Consider the following 9,702-nt stretch of genomic DNA (forward strand, 5'->3'; position numbering starts at 1 on the left):
TTGTTTTGGCAGACTTATTGCAGATAATGTTCATGAGAAACCCTCTCTGAACATCAGAACATGTATTTTACATAGTGTTAGCCATAAATACTTGTGCATCATAACTGTGGCACTATAACCAATGATGTTTCAGCTCATGTACATACCACAATAGGATTTTTATGTTACTATTGAAGGACAGAATATCAAGCAACCAGACATCATACAGAGTTCTTCGAAAGTATTGTTGGTGATTCTGTACAATATTGGCAAAAAAAAACATTGAGAGCTGCACTGTCATCCTGGAAAGCCTTGCCCACTGGACGAAAACCTAAAAAAGGATGACCTGAATAAACTCCATGCCCATAATAAAACACCTTGCCTTTACTGAAACAAAATGGCTAAAGTTAATAAGGAAAAAATAAGTGCAGGATGGTGGCAGCTGCAGTGAGCATAATATAATTAAATAAATAAACAGCAATCATAATATCAAACATAATTGCACTTTATGAACTACTACAAATCAATTAGCATTTACAACCAACCCTGAACCAGTAACCTCACTCTGTATAGGCATCATATAGCAGCACTATGCTAGCAATCAGCTGGTGGAAAGCTGACGCAATTATGTACTTCAGCTTTAATGCTGCTCATGTAGTATTGTACAATAATACGTGCTGCATTCTTTGTGTTAATCTTTTTTTGTCAATATCATACAGTCACCAAAGAGGACATTTGATGAACTCTGTATGATGAATAGCTGCTCAATGTTTTGTGCTTTGACAGCAACGTAGAAAAGCCACCACAATAATATGCTATCAAATCATCAGTCTTATTGACACGCTTACAGTATAATGAAATATCAACAGGGGCATCAACTTTGCATTTTTCTATAAACATGTGAGTAAAGCATAAATGTGGACTATTTGAGTTTGGAAAGGTATGAGAATTTCATGGAATGTGGCATTTTAGTCCAGAGGACTGATTCTCCAGCTTGCATTTCTTTTATTGGTACTACACATAATACTGTCAATTTGTTTATCAGACTGTTTTAATTTTGAATACACATAGATGTGGTAAAAAAAATTATAACAGAAATATGGTACTGACTACAGGTTACAATTAAAAATCATAGATGTAAGTCTCAGAATTCATCTCGTGAAAATGGAAGTTCATTTTTTAAGAAGTATAAATCAGTGTCCCTGAATATCAGGAGTATTATTAAAAGCACATATATTATAACAATTTGCTAGTGTCTTGCATTTCTAAACATGAAGCAGGTTGTGAATGCAGAATATATGAAAAAGGCTTTGATACTGATGAAAAAAAGAATAAATAAACAACCAACCTCCAGCTGTTTTGTCTGTGGGGGTTAATTCATATCATCCCAGCCTCATTATGCAGTGATAACCTTCAGGCTAAGAAAATACATTTCTGACTAGAAATATGATTAAAATCTTTTGCTTTCAGAAAATTGAACTTAATATTCTCTGAATTCCATACAAAAAGTCTGATAAACAACTACATACATGATAACATTAATGCTGTTATACAATCATCCTTACATGGATTTTAAAATAGCTGAAACTTCCAGTCATGTCCAATAATTTAATGAATTTCTGATACTCAGTAAAATACATAAGGTAAGTAGCAATTTTGTTTTTATTAAAAACAGGGTATCATGATCTAAAATGAACAATATTGTCAGCCTACAATTTAAATATGAAAAATATGAAATCTCATGCTTTCAGCTAGTGCAGACTGAATAAGACTGCATTCTAATTAAAAAATCTCACAAGTCCTTCAGAATGTTTTTACATATCTAAGCATAAACTAATTTGCTTCAAATATTTCATCAAAATAAATATTAGGATAATGACATCTTATATAAAACATATGGTAGGGTGTGAGAGGGTACACTAATAGGAATAAGAGGTTCACAAAATATAGCTCAGCTCTGAGTTGCTATAAATAGAAGTTTACCAAAACACAGCTTAAATTGAGATGCAACTGTGCTGAAATTGTGTGCACCAAAATATACCATCGGGTACAAAGCATAATTTAAAGTAATTCAAAAGGTTGTGAGTTTTAGTTTTTGTGATGAAAAACTTTAGAATGAAATGTGAGTGATTAAGGCATCACTCCTACTTTTACAGGAAAACAGGACCGCAACTTTTAAAATCAATGATTCCATGCAGCTAAGTCATTGCCTAGAAATGTGGAAAATGCATTTAAAAAAGGAAACTCAACTTATACAATAATAAATGGCCATTTGTATTCAAAAGCTTGAATGTTGTTTGGACAACCTGGCATACCCATTGTAAAATGAACATATCCCAAGAAAAAAAAAATTCAGCTACTGAAAAATATTTAAACATCTGCCCTGGGATTCAGTAACATTGTAGCCGCTCCTGCACGGAATATGGCCGCTGAGCGATCCGGTAAAGCACTGTTTTGACATGCACGAGCCTGCCTACACTATTTCTGAGCAGACACCACTGCATTATGCTAATTACCTCATTTGCTGGTGAAAACCACGCAAATGACATGAATTAGTGATTCAGCAAGCAGGCAGGCATCCGTGCAAGAAAAGTGTTAGTTGCAAAAATGAATTCGGGTACTAGCCAAATACATCTCTGCAAAAATTAAAATGGTGGCATGACAGCTCAAATAAAAGCATGTATTATAATCTTAGGCATGCCAATGGCCAAATATATGGCCACTGGCATGGAAAAGTGTTTCATTTTTCTAAAAATAAAAAGGGTTTTCTTTTGGCTGATCTCGGATGTTTAAGCATAAGGCAGTAGTGTGCAAATGGCATCATGCCGAAAAAAAAAAAATGGGAAAACACAATCTTAAGGGAAATCTGCATTTTGCCACTATAGTCTATGGCATGCAGAATCAAAACAATACCAGGATACAGTGGTTGCGAAGGGGAAAGGCTCTGGGGTAGTGCAGTAACTATGAACTAAGGCAGTGGGGTATGCAAATGAAGGGAAATTTATTGAATCACAAAAATATTCTAAGTGCCAAACTGCACCTAACCGTGTAGGTGCTATAACACAATTGTGTAAGCATGAGAAGTAACAGACATGAAAAGGGTGTGTGTCATACATGGCGTAAGCACATTGGAGTGCCCTGGCCCCCAGATAAGTGTTTAGCTAATCACAGTTAAGAAAGGGTGTGTGTCTGAGGCTGTATTGACTTATTCCATGAAATGAAGAGCATGTTCGCATCCAGGGAGGACAATTTCTTAGTGTTTACATTAGCTAAATGGGTTTGCATGGCACACACCTGGTCTAACACAAACAAGGAAGTTTCTTTGCACACCAGTGGGAGTGGGGAGCCTTGAGCAGCCTATCTGTCCCTAAAGGAGTGACCTCAGCAGAAGATCTAGTAGTAATTGGTCATTTTGGACCATTTCTAGCTCTCTTGAAGTTTCCTGTATAAAAATCCACCTCTGAGCGTTTTTTTTTTCGACTATACTACTCAATAACAGCTCCTCGTGGTCCTGCAGAGTGGTGCTAGCAGCAGAGAACTGATAAAAGTGACTACTTTCCAGATTTAAGTATATTTTTGCTGTTTCTACCTGTGCGACCTTCTTTTCTTGCTGTAAACAAAGTTATAACTGCTATTTTATCTGTATTTAGCGTTTTTTATTACCTGCACTTAAGTTAAAGTTTGTTTGTTTAATTTAACTGTTGAGGCTGCCCACTCAAGTGCGCTAGCCTGTGCATTTAACTCATTCACTCCACAGCAGCTCTTTTGAGTGTGCACCTTTAACCCCTAGTGGGCGTGGCTTAAGCCTTTAAAAACTAAGTTATCACCTTAGAGTTCTAGAAAACTCTCATTGAAAGAGGTCAAATATCAATAGAGTTGTGTTTGCCATCACATATGGTTCAAGACAAAATATCCTGGTACCTTGTAAGTAACATGGTTTTGGAATTATTAATGCAAATATGAACAATCCATATTTGATGCCTAGAGGAGCAGTAGGCGTTAACTGCAGTAGACGCCTGGAGGAGCACTCGGCTGTAAGTATACTGTTGTTTCCCTGCATTTTTCTGTAGTTTTCTTACAAAATAAAATATCCTTGTTTTCCCACCTTTCCTTGACCAGATTAGTCAATTATACAGGCTTTGCTGTATTCTGGACTTTGGGATAGTTCCTGTGTTGCCCATTGCCTTACTTGGATACAAGGAAGTTTCTTTGCTCACCAGTGGGAGTGTGGAGCCTTGAGCAGCCTATCTGTCCCTGAAGGAGTGACCTCAGCACAAGATCTAGTAGTAATTGGTCGTTTTGGACCATTTGTAGCTCTTTTGAAGTTCTCTGTATAAAAATTTGCTTTTGCGTGGCTTTGTGTGATTGTGTGCACCAGTTGAACAAGTTTAAACTATTTCTGCCTCCGCCAAGTCTGCTCTTCAGTTTTACCCTTAAAACTGCTCTACCCTCAATAAAATCAGTCTGTTCTCTATCTAAAAAGCCCAGCACTTGCTCCTAAAGCATTTTTGCACAAGTAAAGCACTCTTAAACAAAAGAAAGCACTACATCAACCCACAATCCCCTTGAGTACTCTTTTCCCTTTAGGTCCTTTCCGACTCAGTTACACAGCAACCCCTTACACTATTCTAGCATGTCGAGAGGTCAATTACTGGCATCATCTCCAGTTCAGCTGGTGAATCTAGGAATCCTGAGGCAATGTTAGAACTGCCTCATGTACACAGACAACCCTCTCCTCCTCCCAAAAAATACAAATATATGTAAGAGATGCAACTATATAGCATAACTGGAGGCCGAGCTCTTGCAACACAGTACTGGCAAGACCAGCCAGGAGGAGAAGGTAACCACACACACCACAAACCCAGTCTCACATAGACCAAACACAACTGCAAACCAAACACATAAACACACAAAGACATACTCGGAGGCTCTAATTAAAAATCTACCAAAACAGCAGAGGCCTCCAAAGCAGACATTCAAGAAACCACTACCTCAAAACATAGCACATGCAATACATATTTCTCAAAGTCAGTGTGCCAAACAGTCACAGCCCTTAAGGCCAAACAATATGCCTGATACACTTGTAATAGGTGACTCCATAGTCAGACAAACTGATGTCCCGCTCACCAGACTGAACAAGGAAAAGGTTGCAGTAAGCTGCCTGTCAGGCGCTAGAATCTGCCACATAACACAAGCACTCAGGTCACTCCAAAGCAAGTACAAATATGATGCAGTCATTGTCCATGCCGGCATGAATGACCTGAGACGTACCTCCCTGGACTACATGAAAAGAGACATAGAGGAGCTCTCTGATTATGTAGCCCAGGCCGGTATGACCTTGACCCTGAGCAGCATCTTACCCTCACCAAGAATGATGCCACAGTACAAAGACAAAATGATTAGCTTTAATAATTGGCTCAATTACTGGTGTCATTCTAGGGGGATCCAATGTCTGTCTGCTTGGGATGACATGCTTGACAAGCCGCGCTGCTTCGCAAAGGACGGCTTGCACCTGTCACCCCTAGGCTTCCGGATATTGGCAAAGGCTCTTGCCACCCCCATAGTGCCTTTTTTTAGGCAAGGCTCAAAAGACAAACCCACCTCCCTAGAAAACACAAGTGGAAAAAAACTAAGGGTAATGCTGCTCAACGCCAGAAGTCTAAACCTCAAGATGCAGGCTCTCGAAGCCCCTCCTCGGTATGGAGAGCATTGATGTCTGTGCAGTGACTGAAACCTGGTTCAAGGCTCCTGAGTGCACCCCAGCACTACCAGGTTATACCTCATATCATGCTTTTTGGCCCCAAAACTTGGACCAAACCACAAAGGGAGGGGGAGTGTCCATATACATCAAAGACGCCCACACCTCCAGGTTAGTGGCAACGCACGAAGCATCGGACCATCCATGTACAACTAACCATAGGCAAAACTGCCCTACAGTTTGTAGCATGCTACAGACCACCCTCTCAAACTCAAGATCCCCACTCAGCCTTCCTGAAGACACTGGAGAGTATGAATGTCTCTTCAAATACCATCATATTGGGAGACTTCAACTACCCAAACATAGACTGGGAGCATTACTCAAGCCCCAACACCCTAGCCCAAAGGTTCCTGGAATTCATAAACTCAAATGTGATGGAACAACTAGTCACAACTCCTACAAGAGGAGATAATATACTAGACCTGATCATCACAAACATGGGGACACAATGCTCCACACCGGAAGTATACCCCTCACTGGTGAGATCAGACCATAAACTAATCTCACTGGAAATCCACATCCCGCCCCCACCCCCAGCACAAAAGACCACAGTGAGGAACTTCTCAAAAGCTGATGTCACACTTCTTAAGACTGAAGTGGTATCCTTCAAGGCCCCTGGGCCGGTGGAAACCACAGCCCACACCGCTGAATCCTTTATAAATGCTTTCTACGGACACCTTCAAGATTGCATGGATCATACAATCCCAAATAAAACCAAGACCCTTTCCCCCAAAGGCAGGTGTCCTGTCTGGTGGACCCCAGCCATAAACAAACTTTACAACAGGAGGAGGAAGCTACTACAGGACAGAGCAAAATCCCAAAAAGGGAAGGCATCTCTGATCAGTGCTAGAAAAAAACTACGATCACTCATAAAATCATCCAAGGCCAACTTTGAGAGAAAAATCGCAAAAGACACTAAAGATAATCACAAGGCCTTCTTTAGTTATGTTAGAAACCTGGGTGGAAACTCCCAGATATGCTCAGAGTTAGTTCAAAATGACAAAAAATACACTGAACCCACAGATATTGCCAACATACTGGCAGACAGTTTCAGTGCAAATCCCCCCCCCCCAAAAGGAGAAATATCTATCCCAGCTGAATGTAGCCTCCCTGACATCTCAGATGTCCAGGTGAGAGTTGCCCTCTCCAAAGCTAAAAACACAGCATCAATGGGACCAGACAGTGTCCCGGGTTGCATGCTACATGAACTCCAAGAGGAACTAAACTCACACATAAGGCTGCTGTTTAATCTTAGCCTTACTACAGGATACGTACCCAAAGAATGGCATACAGCAACAGTGGTTCCACTCCACAAAGGAGTTGCGTCTACGGACCCTGGAAATTACCGCCCCATAAGCTTGATGAGCCTGGTCTGCAAAGCTATGGAGAGGATCATTATGGAACTCATAAACAAAGACATTGGGGACCTACAGACACTTGATCCTACCCAATTCAGCTTTGTTAAGGGCAGATCCTACCTTTTGAACCTGGTCGACTTTTTTGAAACAGTCACTAAGGCCATTGATGAGGGTAAGGCAGTTCACACAGCCTACCTTGACCTTGCAAAAGCCTTCAACACAATTCCCCACTCGGGCATCATAGACAAGCTCACCAGCTTAAATGTAAACCCATATGTCATAAGATGGGTTGCAAACTGGCTAAAGGACAGAACCCACAAGGTAAGAATTGCTGGAGCCATGTCAGACTCTAAGCCAGTCACAAGTGGTGTCCCACAGGGCTTGGTCCTGGGACCCCTCTTGTTCAGCATTTATTTTTCAGAGGTACAAGCAAACATAAGAGGACTGTGGCTGACAAAGTTCGCAGATGACTGCAAACTGGGTGCCATAATTGATACTCCAGCAGACACAAGCATCCTTCAGAAAGGCCTCACAGAAATGGATAACTGGTGCCAGAGCCATTGCCTTAAACTGAACACCAAAAAATGTATAGTCATACCCTTTGGGAAAAACAAAGTACCCACAAATTACCACATAGGTGGTAATCCATTAATTACGGAAGACGTAATCAGGGACCTAGGGACCCAAGTTGACAGTAACCTCCCATTTGACACCCACATTGCCAAAGTGGTTAGGAAGACCTTCTATATTGCCCACCTTATCATGAAAGGATTCACATCTAGATCAAGAGAGGTCATTGTGCCCCTATACTCTTCCCTTATCAGGCCCATGATTGAGTACAATGCCCCATTTGGTATGTACCTTACCCGGTACCTGCAGCAGTTAGAAAGACCCCAAAAGTACCTCACCAAGAGGATCAAGGGTCTCAAACATATGTCATATGATGCAAGACTGAAGAAACTCCAGCTCTATTCAATCGCATACCGCCTACTCAGAGGAGATCTATGCCTGACATACAAGGCCATGTCCAATCTGGAATTAATGGACATGCTCCACCTGAAAAAATCCAAATCCACCAGAGCCACAAGAGCGAGAAATCTGAACCTCAACACAGAAATAAATAGGACATGCTGGAGGGACAGATTCATAAACCAGAGGCTCCCTACACTCTGGAACAGAATCCCAGTCCATGTTAGGCAAAGCCCCTCACTGACTCTCTTCAAGAGAAATCTTGACGAGTGGATGGGAGATTGTGGGTTTACCTCTGTGTCACTGCTAGACAGAGGCACAGTAAACTAAACCCTAAATAGGCACAGTATTATCATTCCAAGGGGTGGCAGAATCCACGCACACTCTGGCTAGGCTTATAAATGCTCTAGGGCAGATAGCCTAGTATGAACCTATGAACCTATGAACCCCAGAAATAGCAGGACTGTTTACATTTGGGCAATAGGTTTGTGCGGTGCTTCTCGGGGCTTAAAAGGGGATGAAATGGGAATGGAAAAAAGGGAGAAAAAAGGAAAACAGCAGAATAAAAGCAATTAAGTACAAGTTACATAGCTAGCAGGTGGAATGCATCATAGTCAGCCAATCAGACAGGCAGCATCTGCAGCACAACAGTATAAACTATACAAAGACCTTTCAGACTGTTTTTCCCACAAACTCTGCACCATTGGTGCACACATGCGGGGAAATTTTAAACAGAAAAATTTTAGGGGCTGCCATTGCTTTGATCCATCAGTATGTGCTAGAGGCTGAGGTTGGTGAGGAGGATAATGCTGACAACTGCCACAGACTGAGAAAAGGAGAAGAGTGTTCAGACCCAGGGTAATTTACCAGGGGCTACATGATCTGGAGATAGTTGAGCACTACAGGGTGGACAGAGAAATACTTCAGCAAATCATTGGGCTGTGCCGGCCTCAACTCAGACCCAGAGCTAACAGAGGGGAACCCTTCCCAGTAGATACCAAGGCATGTGTATCCTTAAGAATACTAGCTGCAGGTACTTTCCAAAGACCTACTGGAGACATCATGGGGGTCTTACAGGCTTCTGCATCCAGGGTACTACATCAGTTCCTGGGTACCATGCTACCACATGCTGGTGAGTACATTTCCTTCCCCCAACACCCGTGAGAAGAGGACCAGCAATATGCGTCTCTTCCACTGTGAAGCAGAATACCCGGAGGTACTGGGTGCAATAGACTGTACTCACATCCACATCAAAGCACCTCCCAGTGAACAGGGTTGGGTCTACATAAACTGCAAGGGATTCTCCTCCATCAATTGCCAGGTTCATGTGCAATGCCCAGGGCATTATCATGAATGTGTGTGCTGGCAGCCCTGGAAGCTAACACGACTCCTACATCTTGCATTCATCACAGCTATACTAGGCATTTGCCAGTGGGGGCATTACATATGGCAACTTGTGGGATATGCTGGCTATGTACTGGAGCCGTGGATGATGACACCCATCAGAAATGCACACACACATGCATAAGAATGGCATAATTAGGCACACATACAAACCAGTGTAATTATAGAGCATGAGTTTGGGATGCTCAAGTTACGGTTCTGCCACCTTGACATATCTGGTGGAGCCTTGCAGTA

The sequence above is a fragment of the Protopterus annectens genome, chromosome 2.part1, assembly GCF_019279795.1.
Source record: "Protopterus annectens isolate FY-2018-M chromosome 2.part1, PAN1.0, whole genome shotgun sequence".
NCBI lineage: Eukaryota > Metazoa > Chordata > Ceratodontiformes > Protopteridae > Protopterus > Protopterus annectens.